This window comes from Saccopteryx leptura, chromosome 4 (genome assembly GCF_036850995.1).
Source record: "Saccopteryx leptura isolate mSacLep1 chromosome 4, mSacLep1_pri_phased_curated, whole genome shotgun sequence".
In the NCBI taxonomy this organism is placed as follows: Eukaryota; Metazoa; Chordata; class Mammalia; order Chiroptera; family Emballonuridae; genus Saccopteryx; species Saccopteryx leptura.
In genome coordinates, this window is record NC_089506.1 from 218,874,063 (window position 1) to 218,887,505 (window position 13,443).

The following is a 13,443-nucleotide window of genomic DNA, read 5'->3' on the forward strand; positions in this document are numbered from 1 at the left end:
CCTGGGTGTTCCCTCCTGCTCCACGGTCATCCTGGGTGTTCCCACCAGCCCCCTGGTCATCCTGGGTGTTCCCACCAGCTCCACGGTCATCCTGGGCGTTCCCACTTGCTTCCTGGTCATCCTGGGCGTTCCCTCTTGCTCCACGGTCATCCTGGGTGCTCCCACCAGCTCCCTGGTCATCCTGCGTGTTCCCACTAGCTCCACGGTCATCCTGGGTGTTCCCACCAGCTCCACGGTCATCCTGGGTGCTCCCACCAGCTCCCTGGTCATCCTGGGTGTTCCCACCAGCTCCAAGGTCATCCTGGGTGTTCCCACCAGCTCCCTGGTCATCCTGGGTGTTCCCTCCAGCTCCCTGGTCATCCTGGGTGTTCCCACCAGCTCCACGGTCATCCTGGGTGTTCCCTCCTGTCCCATGGTCATCCTGGGTGTTCCCTCCTGCTACACGGTCATCCTGGGTGTTCCCACCAGCTCCACGCTCATCCTGGGTGTTCCCACCAGCTCCACGCTCATCCTGGGTGTTCCCACCAGCTCCACGGTCATCCTGGGTGTTCCCTCCTGCTCCATGGTCATCCTGGGTGTTCCCTCCTGTCCCATGGTCATCCTGGGTGTTCCCTCCTGCTACACGGTCATCCTGGGTGTTCCCACCAGCTCCACGGTCATCCTGGGTGTTCCCACCAGCTCCACGGTCATCCTGGGTGTTCCCTCCTGCTCCACGGTCATCCTGGGTGTTCCCTCCTGTCCCACGGTCATCCTGGGTGTTCCCTCCAGCTCCACGGTCATCCTGGGCGTTCCCACCAGCTCCACGATCATCCTGGGTGTTCCCACCAGCTCCCTGGTCATCCTGGGTGTTCCCTCCTATCCCATGCTCATCCTGGGTGTTCCCTCCTGCTCCCTGGTCATCCTGGGTGTTCCCACCAGCTCCCTGGTCATCCTGGGTGTTCCCACCAGCTCCACGGTCATCCTGGGTGTTCCCACCAGCCCCCTGGTCATCCTGGGTGTTCCCACCAGCTCCACGGTCATCCTGGGTGTTCCCACCAGCTCCCTGGTCATCCTGGGCGTTCCCTCTTGCTCCGTGGTCATCCTGGGTGTTCCCACCAGCTCCCTGGTCATCCTGGGTGTTCCCACTAGCTCCGTGGTCATCCTGGGTGTTCCCACCAGCTCCCTGGTCATCCTGGGTGTTCCCACCAGCTCCGTGGTCATCCTGGGTGTTCCCACCAGCTCCACGGTCATCCTGGGTGTTCCCTCCTGTCCCATGGTCATCCTGGGTGTTCCCTCCTGCTACACGGTCATCATGGGTGTTCCCACCAGCTCCACGGTCATCCTGGGTGTTCCCACCAGCTCCATGCTCATCCTGGGTGTTCCCACCAGCTCCACGGTCATCCTGGGTGTTCCCTCCTGCTCCACGGTCATCCTGGGTGTTCCCTCCTGTCCCATGGTCATCCTGGGTGTTCCCTCCTGCTACACGGTCATCCTGGGTGTTCCCACCAGCTACACGGTCATCATGGGTGTTCCCACCAGCTCCACGGTCATCCTGGGTGTTCCCACCAGCTCCACGGTCATCCTGGGTGTTCCCTCCTGCTCCACGGTCATCCTGGGTGTTCCCTCCTGTCCCATGGTCATCCTGGGTGTTCCCTCCAGCTCCACAGTCATCCTGGGCGTTCCCACCAGCTCCACGATCATCCTGGGTGTTCCCACCAGCTCCCTGGTCATCCTGGGTGTTCCCTCCTATCCCATGCTCATCCTGGGTGTTCCCTCCTGCTCCCTGGTCATCCTGGGTGTTCCCACCAGCTCCCTGGTCATCCTGGGTGTTCCCACCAGCTCCACGGTCATCCTGGGTGTTCCCACCAGCTCCCTGGTCATCCTGGGTGTTCCCACCTGCTCCCTGGTCATCCTGGGTGTTCCCACCAGCTCCACGGTCATCCTGGGTGTTCCCACCAGCTCCCTGGTCATCCTGGGTGTTCCCACTAGCTCCACGGTCATCCTGGGTGTTCCCTCCTGCTCCACGGTCATCCTGGGTGTTCCCACCAGCTCCACGGTCATCCTGGGTGTTCCCACTAGCTCCCTGGTCATCCTGGGTGTTCCCTCTTGCTCCACGGTCATCCTGGGTGTTCCCACCAGCCCCCTGGTCATCCTGGGCGTTCCCACTTGCTCCCTGGTCATCCTGGGCGTTCCCTCTTGCTCCGTGGTCATCCTGGGCATTCTCTTTCTCCTCCGTGGTCATCCTGGGCTTTGCCTCTTGGCTCATGGCCATCGTGTGGTATTTCCACCTCCTCTACCACTGGCGAACAAGCAGTCACTAAAGGCAGTTGGCTGGGTCAAAGTTCACATTCAAATCAGAGTAGTGAGTGCTGCTTCATGCTCTCCCTCCTCCACTCATGTCACCTTTCCCGCCCCCTGGTCCCCACTTCCCACTGCAGTCCCAGCAGCCTGGGGCACATAACCAGAGCCGAGCACAGCAGGCTGACACCGGACAGTATTTGGGGAGTGAATGAGCGAGACAAGACAGGCAAGGCCCAGGAAGTGCCAGAAATGTGCCCTGAGTCAGCAGAAACGTGGGTGCTAAGGGGTTGACTCAGGTCAGTCTGGTGCCGAAAAGCACAGCTCACAGGGCAGCCACTCCATGTGCGTGCACAGCTGGGATTTACTGATCTGGCTGTTGTTTCAACAAAAATCAGATTTTGTAGGAACTCTGGTAGGCCTTTCTTTCTGTAAGAGCTGAATACGTTTTTTAACCTCCCGGGGAGAACGCAGGAAAACCGGAGTGGGGGTAAGAACGCCGCTCTGAGCTCTCAATGCTTCCCGCTTGACTCCACACGGAAACGTTCTTTTATTAAACAGGCTTCAATTCTCTTGGAAAAACACTCAACTTATATTCAGGGGCGGTCTATTTGCACCAAGCGGCGTTTCTCCATGTCCACATGGGAGCCACCACGCCCGCGGTCAAGGACGTTAGCTCTGGCACCAGACACACCGTGCTCCAGTCCTCGGCTCACCGCTCCGTGGTGGTGGGGCCGTGGGAAAGTTACCTCAGCTCCGTGGGCCTCAGCTTGCCCGTTGGTCAGGTGAAAGTAAACATCCTCTCCACGGTCGAGGGTGGCCTGAGCCCGAGGGTCCTGCCGGGGAGGGTCCGTGTCCGAGCTCGTGCTGAACGAGGAGAAGAAAGGGGGGCTCCTGGGGGTGGGGAGCAGAGGGGGCCACCCTGGTCCTCGAGAAAGAGAAACTTACAGGAGAAGGACCCGGGCTGGAAGGCCCATCTGCTCCTCCCATTCCGGTGGTCCCCCTGGTGCCCCCAGTTTGAACGGGAGGGCGCTGGTCAGTGAAGATGCCACAGGGCCTTTGTGGGACAGAGACGCCATTCTTGAGTGAGGGCGGGGTGGGGCGCGTCCATACCCCACACGTTCCCCAGTCCGCACTCATCTGGCGGCTGTGGGTGTCGGACTGTCCTCGGGCGCTCTCGACAAAGCCGGTGCCGACAGCTCCCGCGTGGCGTGTGACGTCCGCATCGGCTAACAGGGCGGGGCGGGGCCTGCGCTGCCACGTCACTGATGTCCCCGCTCACTCTGAACAGGTGGACGCACCCGCCCTCCCTCCCAGACCTCGCTGACCAAGCTCACTCGGAAAGGCGGGTCCCTGGAGCCCCAGGTGGGAGTTCCAGTCCCCCTGCCGTCATTGCCCAGCTGCGTGACCTCGGGCGAATCACTGACCCTTGCCGTGACCGGATGTCCTTCTCCGGGAGGATGGTAACGTCGCTGTGGAAAGAATGAATGACGCTGGTGCCTGTAAAACGCCTGGCAGACTAAGTGCTGTCCGAGAGGTCGGTATTTCCTCTCTGAAGATCTGATTTATTCCTGACTTCCAGACTCTTCTTCCTCTGTCTTCCCACGTCTGGGGTCACCCAGGGAAGGGTCTCTTCCTCAGGCGCCTCACGCAGAGTGGAAGCCACGGTCCCGTGGCTCTCCCTGGGCTCCTGGGGAATCCTTCTGCTGATGTTGCAGCTTCTTCCCAAAGGGAAGCGAAGAGCTTGCAGGACACTGAGTGACAGCAGTGGTCTCGTGCCATGGACAAGGGAGCCTCCCTCGGAGCCGCTCTGTTCAACTCTACTGGGTCCATCTGCTCATTCTGCAAGGGCGTGGTGAGGACCGGCTACGTGCCGGCCCGTGTTCTGGGTACTGCGAGACAGAGAAGGCCCTGTTTGCATAGAAGGGACTTGCTGATATGTAAAAACACGCTAAAAACAAACAGAGCAGAAAACAAACATCCTCGGGAAATGCCAGGTGACGAGGCGTCTCCTGCACAGAAGTAAAACCGAGCTCTATGCTGGCCACCTCGGGCCCGATGGCCGAGGGAGGCACACGGGGGAAGGGGACACGTAGACAGGACAGACTGGGATGACGGGAAGGACTCGGCCATGGCAGGATCAGGAGGAAGAGTCTTGGCGGCAGAGGGAGCATTTCAAGCAGACGGTCCACACTTGGGGGATGAGCTCACAGCCTCAAGTGTGCGGACATGGTGGCCTCATGCACCCCATTCCCCTGCTTTCCTCAGTCTCTCCCTCCAGGGGACACAGACCTCCCTGACCTCCCTAGGGCTGCCCTGGCTCGGGCCCTGGGAGCATCTAACAGCAGGTGACCAGCCAGAAACACCGGGATTAGTCTTTGTTCTCTGGACTCGGTGTCCGGAGCGCCGGGCTGCAGCTCAAATCCTCAGCTCCTCCGGGACATCGTTGCCCGTGGCCCCACCTACAGTGTCCCCTGCTCTTTCCTCCACGTGACCTCGTCTAGGTGTTCCCTAACCTCACCACGACCCGGGACGGGCTTGCTCACTTGTTTGTTTGTTTGGTTACGGTCTATTGCATCCACCGGAGGGCGAGGTCCGTGAGCCCACGAGCCGGGTTGCTTTGTCCACGCTCTATCCCTGTCATGAACACGTGCTATGCTATCAATGCTCGTTGGATGAACAGACTCTATACTTGGGGTGAGGATGTGGGAGCCACGGACATCTACAGTTCTATTCAGCTGCGGATTTTCTAGAATCCTCCCGCCATCCAAGTGAGTCCTGTGTTTGAGTAGCTGTTTCTGTTTCTCTGCTTGGCTCTCAGGTGTCTGCCGAGTCTGCGACCAGGACACAGCCTGCGGGGCCTCTGACGCGCTGCCGCGGTCTCACCGTGCTCTCTCTGTGGGGACAGGTTCCTGAGCCCGGAACCCTCGGCGCCGTCTGGGACCCGGCCACAGCCAGAGAGCGGACCCGCTCGGAACAGCCCGAGGCCATCTTGGGGGTGTACAGCTGTGACTTGTCTGCACCCCCGCTCCTTGTGGGATGGCAACGGTGGCCAGAAATCACACTCGAGTTTGGACAGGAGGCATCACGTTGCCTCACTATACGGTGGCAGGATCAGCCTCAGAAGTAAGTTCATGCCTCCCTTTTTCACCCTTTCTTTTTCAGAATTACGATCCTCGTGGCTGTCCTCACCAGTGTCACCGTCAGTATGGTCACCGTCACCAACATCCTCAGTGCCACCATCACCATTGTCATCACCATCATTTGCAGAGCACACAGACAGGGGTCACGAACTTCATCTTATCTAGACTGGACTCTCGCTCAACCACCAGCTCTGTAAACTTGTGCCCACCACCGAGCCCCTCAGAACCTCCCCTCCTGGGCCACTCAGTCAAGATGATAGTAATTTGAGCACAGGATATTGTTATAAAAATCCAGTAAGGATACACATGCCCGGCAATGAGCTTGGTGCGTGCCATCAACCCCTAATGAGTGTTGTTTAATACACTGTGTCTGTCAAGTCATGGCGCACTTTTGACCGGTCACAGAAAAGCAACAAAAGACGATGGAAATGTGCAATCTGCACCAAATAAAAGGAAAACCCTCCCAGTTTCTTTATAGGATGATGTGGCAGCATGTGCGCATGCGCAGATGATGACATAACACCGTGTATACAGCGGAGCCGTGGCTAAATTCGAATCCATGACCAAAGTGCAACGTGAATATCGGCGCGTTTATAACGAAGCGCCACCACATAGGAATAACATTACTCGGTGGGATAAGCAGTTGAAGGAAACTGGCAGTTTGGTGGAGAAACCCCGTTCTGGTAGGCCATCAGTCAGTGACGAGTCTGTAGAGGCTATACGGGATAGCTACCTAAGGAGCCCCAAAATATCTGTGCGTGAACCCACATCAAACTGCACTGAATAGGTATGAAACTGGAAGGGTTTTCCTTTTATTGGGTGCAGATTTCACATTTCTATCGTCTTTTGTTGCTTTCCTGTGACCGGTCAAAAGTGCACCATGACTTTACAGACACACTGTATCTTATCAACACCATCTCACCATCGCTTATTTTACATGGACTTCTACTGGAAGGCAGGTGTTGACCTCTGCTGCGCTGCCTCTGTTCATTAATTACTTCCTCCGTATGGAGAGAATGCGCTGTGTATGGGCTAGACCAGGGTTCCCCAAACTATGGCCCGCAGGCCGCATGCGGCCCCCTGAGGCCATTTATCCGGCCCCCCGCCGCACTTCTGGAAGGGGCACCTCTTTCATTGGTGGTCAGTGAGAGGAGCATAGTTCCCGTTGAAATACTGGTCAGATTGTTGATTTAAATTTACTTATTCTTTATTTTCAATATTGTATTTGTTCCCATTTTGTTTTTTTACTTTAAAATAAGATATGTGCAGTGTGCATAGGGATTTGTTCATAGTTTTTCTTATAGTCCGGCCCTCCAACGGTCTGAGGGACAGTGAACTGGCCCCCTGTGTAAAAAGTTTGGGGACCCCTAGGCTAGACGTTACTCTGGACCCCAGGAGTTTATGGTGAGCGCTATAGACCAGGCCTCTGCTCTCACGGAATATTTCTCCATCGAGTGAGAAAGAGAGACAACGCATGACCCCACGGGTGATACTTTCATTAGAAAACTCGCTCCCGTTTCACAGACTGGAAAATCGTTCGGAAGGGTCGGGGTTTCCGGTGTCTGTCCCTAAAACCCTAGGCGCTCCTGGCTTCTCCCCTCATTCTGCCGGATCCTGCGGGCCATGTCCCCAACATCTCTCCCATCTGCCTCGACCAGATGATCTTCCTGAATTTTCCCAGAGATGCCCCTCTGCCCTGCCCGGTGCGTCCCTCGGGCCCCCTCCTGCCCAGAGGTCACCCGGCTGCTGCCCTGGGCGCGGGACGAGCGTCTTGCTTCCCCACGGGCTGAGACGTGCGTACGCTGGCTTGTCTGTCTCAGCGGGGACGGCGTGTCTCCCGGTGAAGGACGACGCTCGGCTAAGTGCATCTCGTGTGAGGCTCTAAGGTCGGCAGTTCAGCCAAGGCAAGGGACGGTTTCCAGGTCGGAGGGCTGGGTCACCACCTTCTCCTGTGGCCACGGCCATGGCGGGGGTGGGGGTGGGGCGTGGGCTCTGGGCTTCATTTGTTCTCATCGATTCTCTTTATAGATCAGTTTGATACGAGATGTTATGAGGTTAATTTTGGATGATGAACTTCTCCGTATTGGGATATTGGCTCTAGTTTTCCTCTCAGACACTTTCTCCCCATTGATTTTCAATACTGCGCTCTCCAGGAGGGAGGTAAAAGGCTTTGTGGTGAGGGACGAGGAGGCAGGGACTCCCCGCATGCACAGCGCAGTCTCCCGCCCAGACAGAGCCCGGGGGACGCGGAAGGAAGACTGTGCGAGCAGCTGGGAGTCCCCTGCCCTGTGCCCGTCCCGGAGGCGGGCAGTGACTACGTGCCCTGGGGGGGACTCCGGAGCAGGTCCAGGCACTGCTGAACAGGAGCGGGGGTCTCACAGTAGGCTACACTGGGCTTCAGTGTCCAGCCCTGTGTTCTACTAGATGGCCGACCGTGACAGCCATGTCACCTCTGAGCCTCAGTTTCCCCATCAGTAGCTGAGCATCGCGGGTGCCTGCTTGTTTGGAGCCCAGAATCAACTTCTTCCTGGTCAGGGCCTAGCACCTTCACCTTCCTACGGTGCCTTGTTCCCTCATGCCCCCGGCCCTTTGCACCTGCTGTTTCCTGTCCTTGTTTCAGACTCTCTTCTCCAGACCCTTCAAGGTCCCCTCCCCATGCCTCCTGCATCAGTGCCAGGGTCCTGTCCCCTCCTGCACTGGACTGTGAGGCCCAGGAAATAAAGTCAATGCCTGTCTTGGACAACAATATCTACCACGGTGTCTGACACGCTGAGACCCACACTGGAGATGTCTTCCAGAAGGACAGAGATTAAAGCACAGTTTGGAATAGGACCAGAGATTGTGTGTGGGCAGGGGCATTTGGATGCCACAGGGTTCTTCTTCCTTACGATCCAGGCCCCGATGAAGCCTCCGTTTTCTCAGTTTTGCCTGGCCTCTCACCTGCCTCCCCGTGGCCTTTCTTACCGAACAGTCCCTTCCGGGTGCCGTGCTGGCTCTCGGCGAGGGCTCCTGCTCCCCACGCCCTCGGCTCCCCACCCTGGTGAGCAGATACGCGCAGATGGAAACTTCCAGTATTTCCTTCAGCCTTGTCCTGACCGTCCTGGAGCCGGAATCAATCCATCAAGAATGCCAACGCGTATTGATCCCTGACCGTGTGCCAGGTGCTTTTAAATGCTTATTCACTCTGGGAGAGTTTTCACAGAACCCTAAATGTTCGGTAGTGTCATCATACTCGTCCCCGTTTTAGAGATGGTGACACCAAAGTCTAGAGGGGGTCACGTAGCCTGCCGAAGCTCAGGCAGCTAACAGGTGGAGGCAGCGAGCATCCCACACAGAGGCCACCACCCCCTGAGCGGACACCCTGTCCCCACCATCCACCATCCACACCCCTGCTAGAGACCTGTCTTCTCTCAGCTCAGGTCTGCAGCCTGAGACTTGATAGTGTCTCTCGGGTGCCTGACCTTGATCCGCAGCCTGGAGCGGGGGAATCCCAAACTGGCTTCTGGTTTCCGCTCTCTGCTTAGCCCTGGGCCTGCCACCTGGCGTGCATCCCTAGTGGCCGTCTCGCTCAGGATCCTGGCCGTTCGGTGTCCTCGCTCCGCCCATCTGACCCTCTGATCAGCACACCCACCTGCTGAACGCTTCCCGTTCCCCCGCCCTTTAGAAGTGGGGAGTCCCTCCAACGGCCCCTCTGTCCCCTGCCCCGTTGTTCCACGGACCTCCGGCGGTTTCCCACGAGGACCTGTCTGTGTCTCAGGCCTCCAGGGCCTGCCAAGGTCTGAGAATAGCGTCAGAACTCCTGCAGAAACCATCTGTGCTTCAGGCCCTCAGAGGACAGAAGACAGTGATGACCCGGCCCTGGAGACCGGCAGCAGACCCGTCTGTCTGTGCCACACACTTCCTACGGACAGAGGGCGGAAGCTGCATTTCACTGGGAGAGGTCCAGGTCCGTGCCATGTCCTAGTAACATCCGTGCCATGTCCTAGTCTCCTAGTCACGAAGTCCTGGGCCTCTGAGGAAGACAGTAAATCCTCCTTTGTGGGCTTTTAAATTTTTTTTTATTTTACAGAGACAGAGAGAGAGTCAGAGAGAGGGATAGACAAGGACAGACAGACAGGAACGAAGAGATGAGAAGCATCAATCATTAGTTTTTCGTTGTGCGTTGCAACACCTTAGTTGTTCATTGATTGCTTTCTCATATGTGCCTTGACGGGGGGGGGGGGGGGGCGGGGGGCTTCAGCAGACCGAGTGACCCCTTGCTCGAGCCAGCGACCTTGGGTCCAAGCTGGTGAGCTTTTTGCTCAAACCAGATGAGCCCTCGCTCAAGCTGGCGACCTTGGGGTCTCGAACCTGGGTCTTCCGCATCCCAGTCCGATGCTCTATCCACTGCGCCACCACCTGGTCAGGCAGTAAGTCCTCCTTATTGGTCACCTGGCTCTGCCTTGGCACTGGGAGAATAGAGAGTGCCACTGGGGGAGGGGTAGAGCCCCCCAACCCCCCACACTGCACAAGCGCTGGAGAAAGGCCGCCTCTGCTGGCACGGTGGCAGGAACTTGCTTTATACAAGGCCCCGTCTGGCGACCGCGGGAGAGAAGGCTGGAGGACAGGGCCCTGCCCCGCAGTGGTTTGTTGTGGGGGGAGGAGCCAATCCGCGGAGCAAGCCCCCCCCTGAAGTTCCGGTGCGCACTGGTCCGTGTCGGACAAAGTCCGGAGCTAGACCTGGAAAGTTACGTCCCTGTCCCGCCACAAGCCTCCTGGGAGCAACGGAGACCAAGTGCAGAGCATGGAGCGAGGAGCGAGGAGAGAGGCCGGGGAGAAGGACTTCTTAGGACCAGGTGCGCACGGCCAGCCTGCTGAGGCTGTGATCCGAACGCCAGGGCAATCCCTGCCGACAGGGAGGCCTCAAATTCAGCATGAGGGAGTGGCTACCAGAGGGCTTTGGAGACTGTGTTATGTTCGGTTGAGGTTCAGGGCTCCTATCAATCCTTTAAAACTCACGTTCCCTTCACCCAACCTCCCACTGGAGCAGCTTCGGCAGGAAGCGTCTCCCCCGCCCCACCGCCCCTCCCCCTCCCCTGAAGCAACTCCGCCCACCCTGGGAAGCTTCTCTAGGGACCGTCCTTGGGACAAGGCCATCGGGAGGGACCCGAGGTGTCGGGAAAGGGAGACAGTCTGTGACTAAAGCAACAAACCAAGGTACGTTTCTCCGAGCACGTCCAGGCACGCTTAACCCCGCGCCAGCAACCGCCCGGGGGCAACCTCTGTATCCAACACTCCCTTCCGCAGCTCGGGGCTGGCACCCTTCGCTGGTCTCAGCCCGCTGCCACCCAGGTGCCTTTAAAGTAAATTCTCCTGGCCTTCAGGCCTGGCACTGTCTGATTTTAAGTCATCATACATGAAAATTTTATTTTCTTCACTCAGAGAATGTTAGGATAATGGGATTATCTGTTCATGCTCTGAAGTTTGCAGAGTCAAACACTAAGGAAGAAAATAAATAAATAAATAATTAAAATAAAATAAAATAAAATAAATTTTCCTTTTGGAACACACAAGCCTCACGTTCTTGGTTCGTCCTACGGTGTCTGCCTTTCACGTTACGCTGAAAGTGATCACAGCAATGGCAACAGCAACGACAGTAAACCGAGTTAGTTCAATTACAGACTCAAGTGGCCCCACACTCAAGGCTAAAGGCCTGTCAGGAGAGGCATGCCCACTTCCAGGTATAAATAGAGTTCATTTCAGTCTTTCTTATTCATTTCCATACAATAGCTGGGATTCAATAATAAAAAATTTTAAAAAAAGTATGAAACACAGAAAAAAGCCAGGGCAAAAAAACCCCCACAAAACATTATCAAAAGATAAAACAGTGAACAAAACCAGACTCAGAGAGGGAAGCTATTGCAACAACCAGGCAGAGACTTTGCAACGATAATGACTGTATTAAAAGATCGAGGGGACAGAGGAGGTGTGTAAAGCAGTGGGGAATTTTAGCAGAGATGGAAATTGCAGTTGTTTTTCTATATTCTTTCAACAGGCTTGTCAGCAGAATGAGCATAGCAGAGGGCGGAGTTAGTTCAGTCCAATACAGGGTGACAGAAACGAATCAGATGCGGAAAATGGAGAAATTAGTGAAGTAGTAAAGAGAAAATAGTAAAGAGGAAGAAGAAGAAGAAGAAGGAGGAGGAAGAGGATGAGGAGGAGGAGGGAGGAGGAGGGAGGAGGAGGATGAGGAGGAGGAGAAGGAGGAGGAGGAGGAGGAGAAGGAGGAGGAGGAGGATGAGGAGGAGAAGAAGGAGGAAGAGGAAGAGGAGGAGGAAGGAGGAGGAGGAGGAGGATGAGGAGGAGAAGAAGGAGGAGGAGGAGGAGAAGAAGAAGGAGAAGGAGGAGGAGGAGGAGGAGAAGGAGGAGGAAGAGGAAGAGGAGGAGAAGAAGGAGGAAGAGGAAGAGGAGGAGAAGGAGGAGGAGGAGGAGGAGGAGAAGGAGGAGGAAGAGAAGGAGAAGGAGGAGGAGGAGGAGGAGGAGGAGGAGGAGGAGAAGGAGGAGAAGAAGAAGGAGGAGGAGGAAGAGGAGGAGGAGAAGGAGGAGAAGGAGGAGAAGAAGAAGAAGGAGGAGGAGGAGGAGGAGGAGAAGGAGGAGAAGGAGAAGGAAAAGAAGGAGAAGGAGGAGGAGGAGGAAGAGGAGGAGGAGGAAGAGGAGGAGGAGGAGGAGAACCTGGATTTTTCCAGGGAAATACATGCTGACAGTCTTGCCTTCTGTTCCAAAGCTGTGCTCAGACCTCCTTGGAGCCCTCAGTCCTGTGAGTTTCTGACCTCTCTAAAATCTACGGCCTGCTGACTCAGTGTGCTCTGTTGCCGTGGTTTTCAATCTTTTTACACCTGGGGACTAGTGACGATAGTAGAATTATTCCAGGAGCTGCTTAGACAGAAATCACCCTGAGCCTAAGCAAATTCAACTAAGGTCTCTGGGTCTGTCATCTTCATACAGCACCGGGGTGGTGACCTCTTTCGCGGACCGGCCCGGAGTTCTGGTGGATTTATCTGCGGACTGGCGGTTGAAGAACAGGGCTGTATCTGCCAGGGGGGCGCCTGCCAGGCCCCAGGCGTGAGCTTGGGTGGTGCGAACTCACAGATTCAAATATTAGGGGTTGAAATCCGGGAAAAGTCATCTCCACGCTGCCGCCATCAGCTTCTGCGGCTTGGGAATAAACGCTCTCAGGACCCCTGGCCCGGTGCTCCGGAAGTCAGTGCAGGGCAGCTGGCCCGGGCTGTGCCCGCTGGGGCTGGGCCGTCCAGCTTCCGGCTGCGGGTCGGGCTGGGCCGGGGAGGGAGGGCCGAGTGTGGTCTCCCGGGCACATCCAGTCCTCCGTGCACCCGCAGCCGTCGGGGGGTCGGCCTTAAGGAAAAATACCTTTGTTGCAGGTGCTGAAGGTGGGAAGGCAGACCTTCCCCAGGGCGGGGTGTTGTGACAGTGGGATCTCCCCTGGGAGAGAGGGACTGGGCTCAACTCTGAGTGCAGCCAGGGGCCGTGGGAATTTAGAGCCAAGGAGCGCGCTGAGGGGTCAGTGGACGGACGGTCACGAAGAGCAGACGTCAGAGGGAAACCGAGGCCCGGGATTTTTGTTGGTTGGACAACACAGGAGCAAATACAGAAGTCCCAGAGCGGAGGCCTGTGGAGAGCTCGGGGACCCTGAGTGGCGCTTGGCCCCGCGTTTTTGTGGGACAGGCCTGTGGAGAGCTTGGGGGGACCCTGAGTGGCACTTGGCCCCGCGTTTACGTGTGACAGGCCTGTGGAGAGCTCGGGGACCCTGAGTGGCACTTGGCCCCGCGTTTACGTGTGACAGGCCTGTGGAGAGCTCGGGGGACCCTGAGTGGCGCTTGGCCCCGCGTTTACGTGGGACAGGCCTGTGGAGAGCTCGGGGGGGGGGGACCCTGAGTGGCGCTTGGCCCCGCGTTTACGCGGGACAGGCCCGGAGAGCCCCAGAGCTGGCCAGAACACAGGGCACACTGCAGGCCTCTTCTCGTGT

General features: G+C 57.1%; 1 non-coding gene across 1 annotated transcript; it reads left to right on the forward strand.

The window, feature by feature from the left end:
- The first annotated feature begins 10,758 nt into the window (after window positions 1-10,758).
- LOC136404745 (small nucleolar RNA SNORA79) lies at window positions 10,759-10,901 on the forward strand. The gene has a single exon (XR_010751441.1). It is a non-coding gene; the product is annotated as a small nucleolar RNA SNORA79 (small nucleolar RNA).
- Window positions 10,902-13,443: the final 2,542 nt, after the last annotated feature.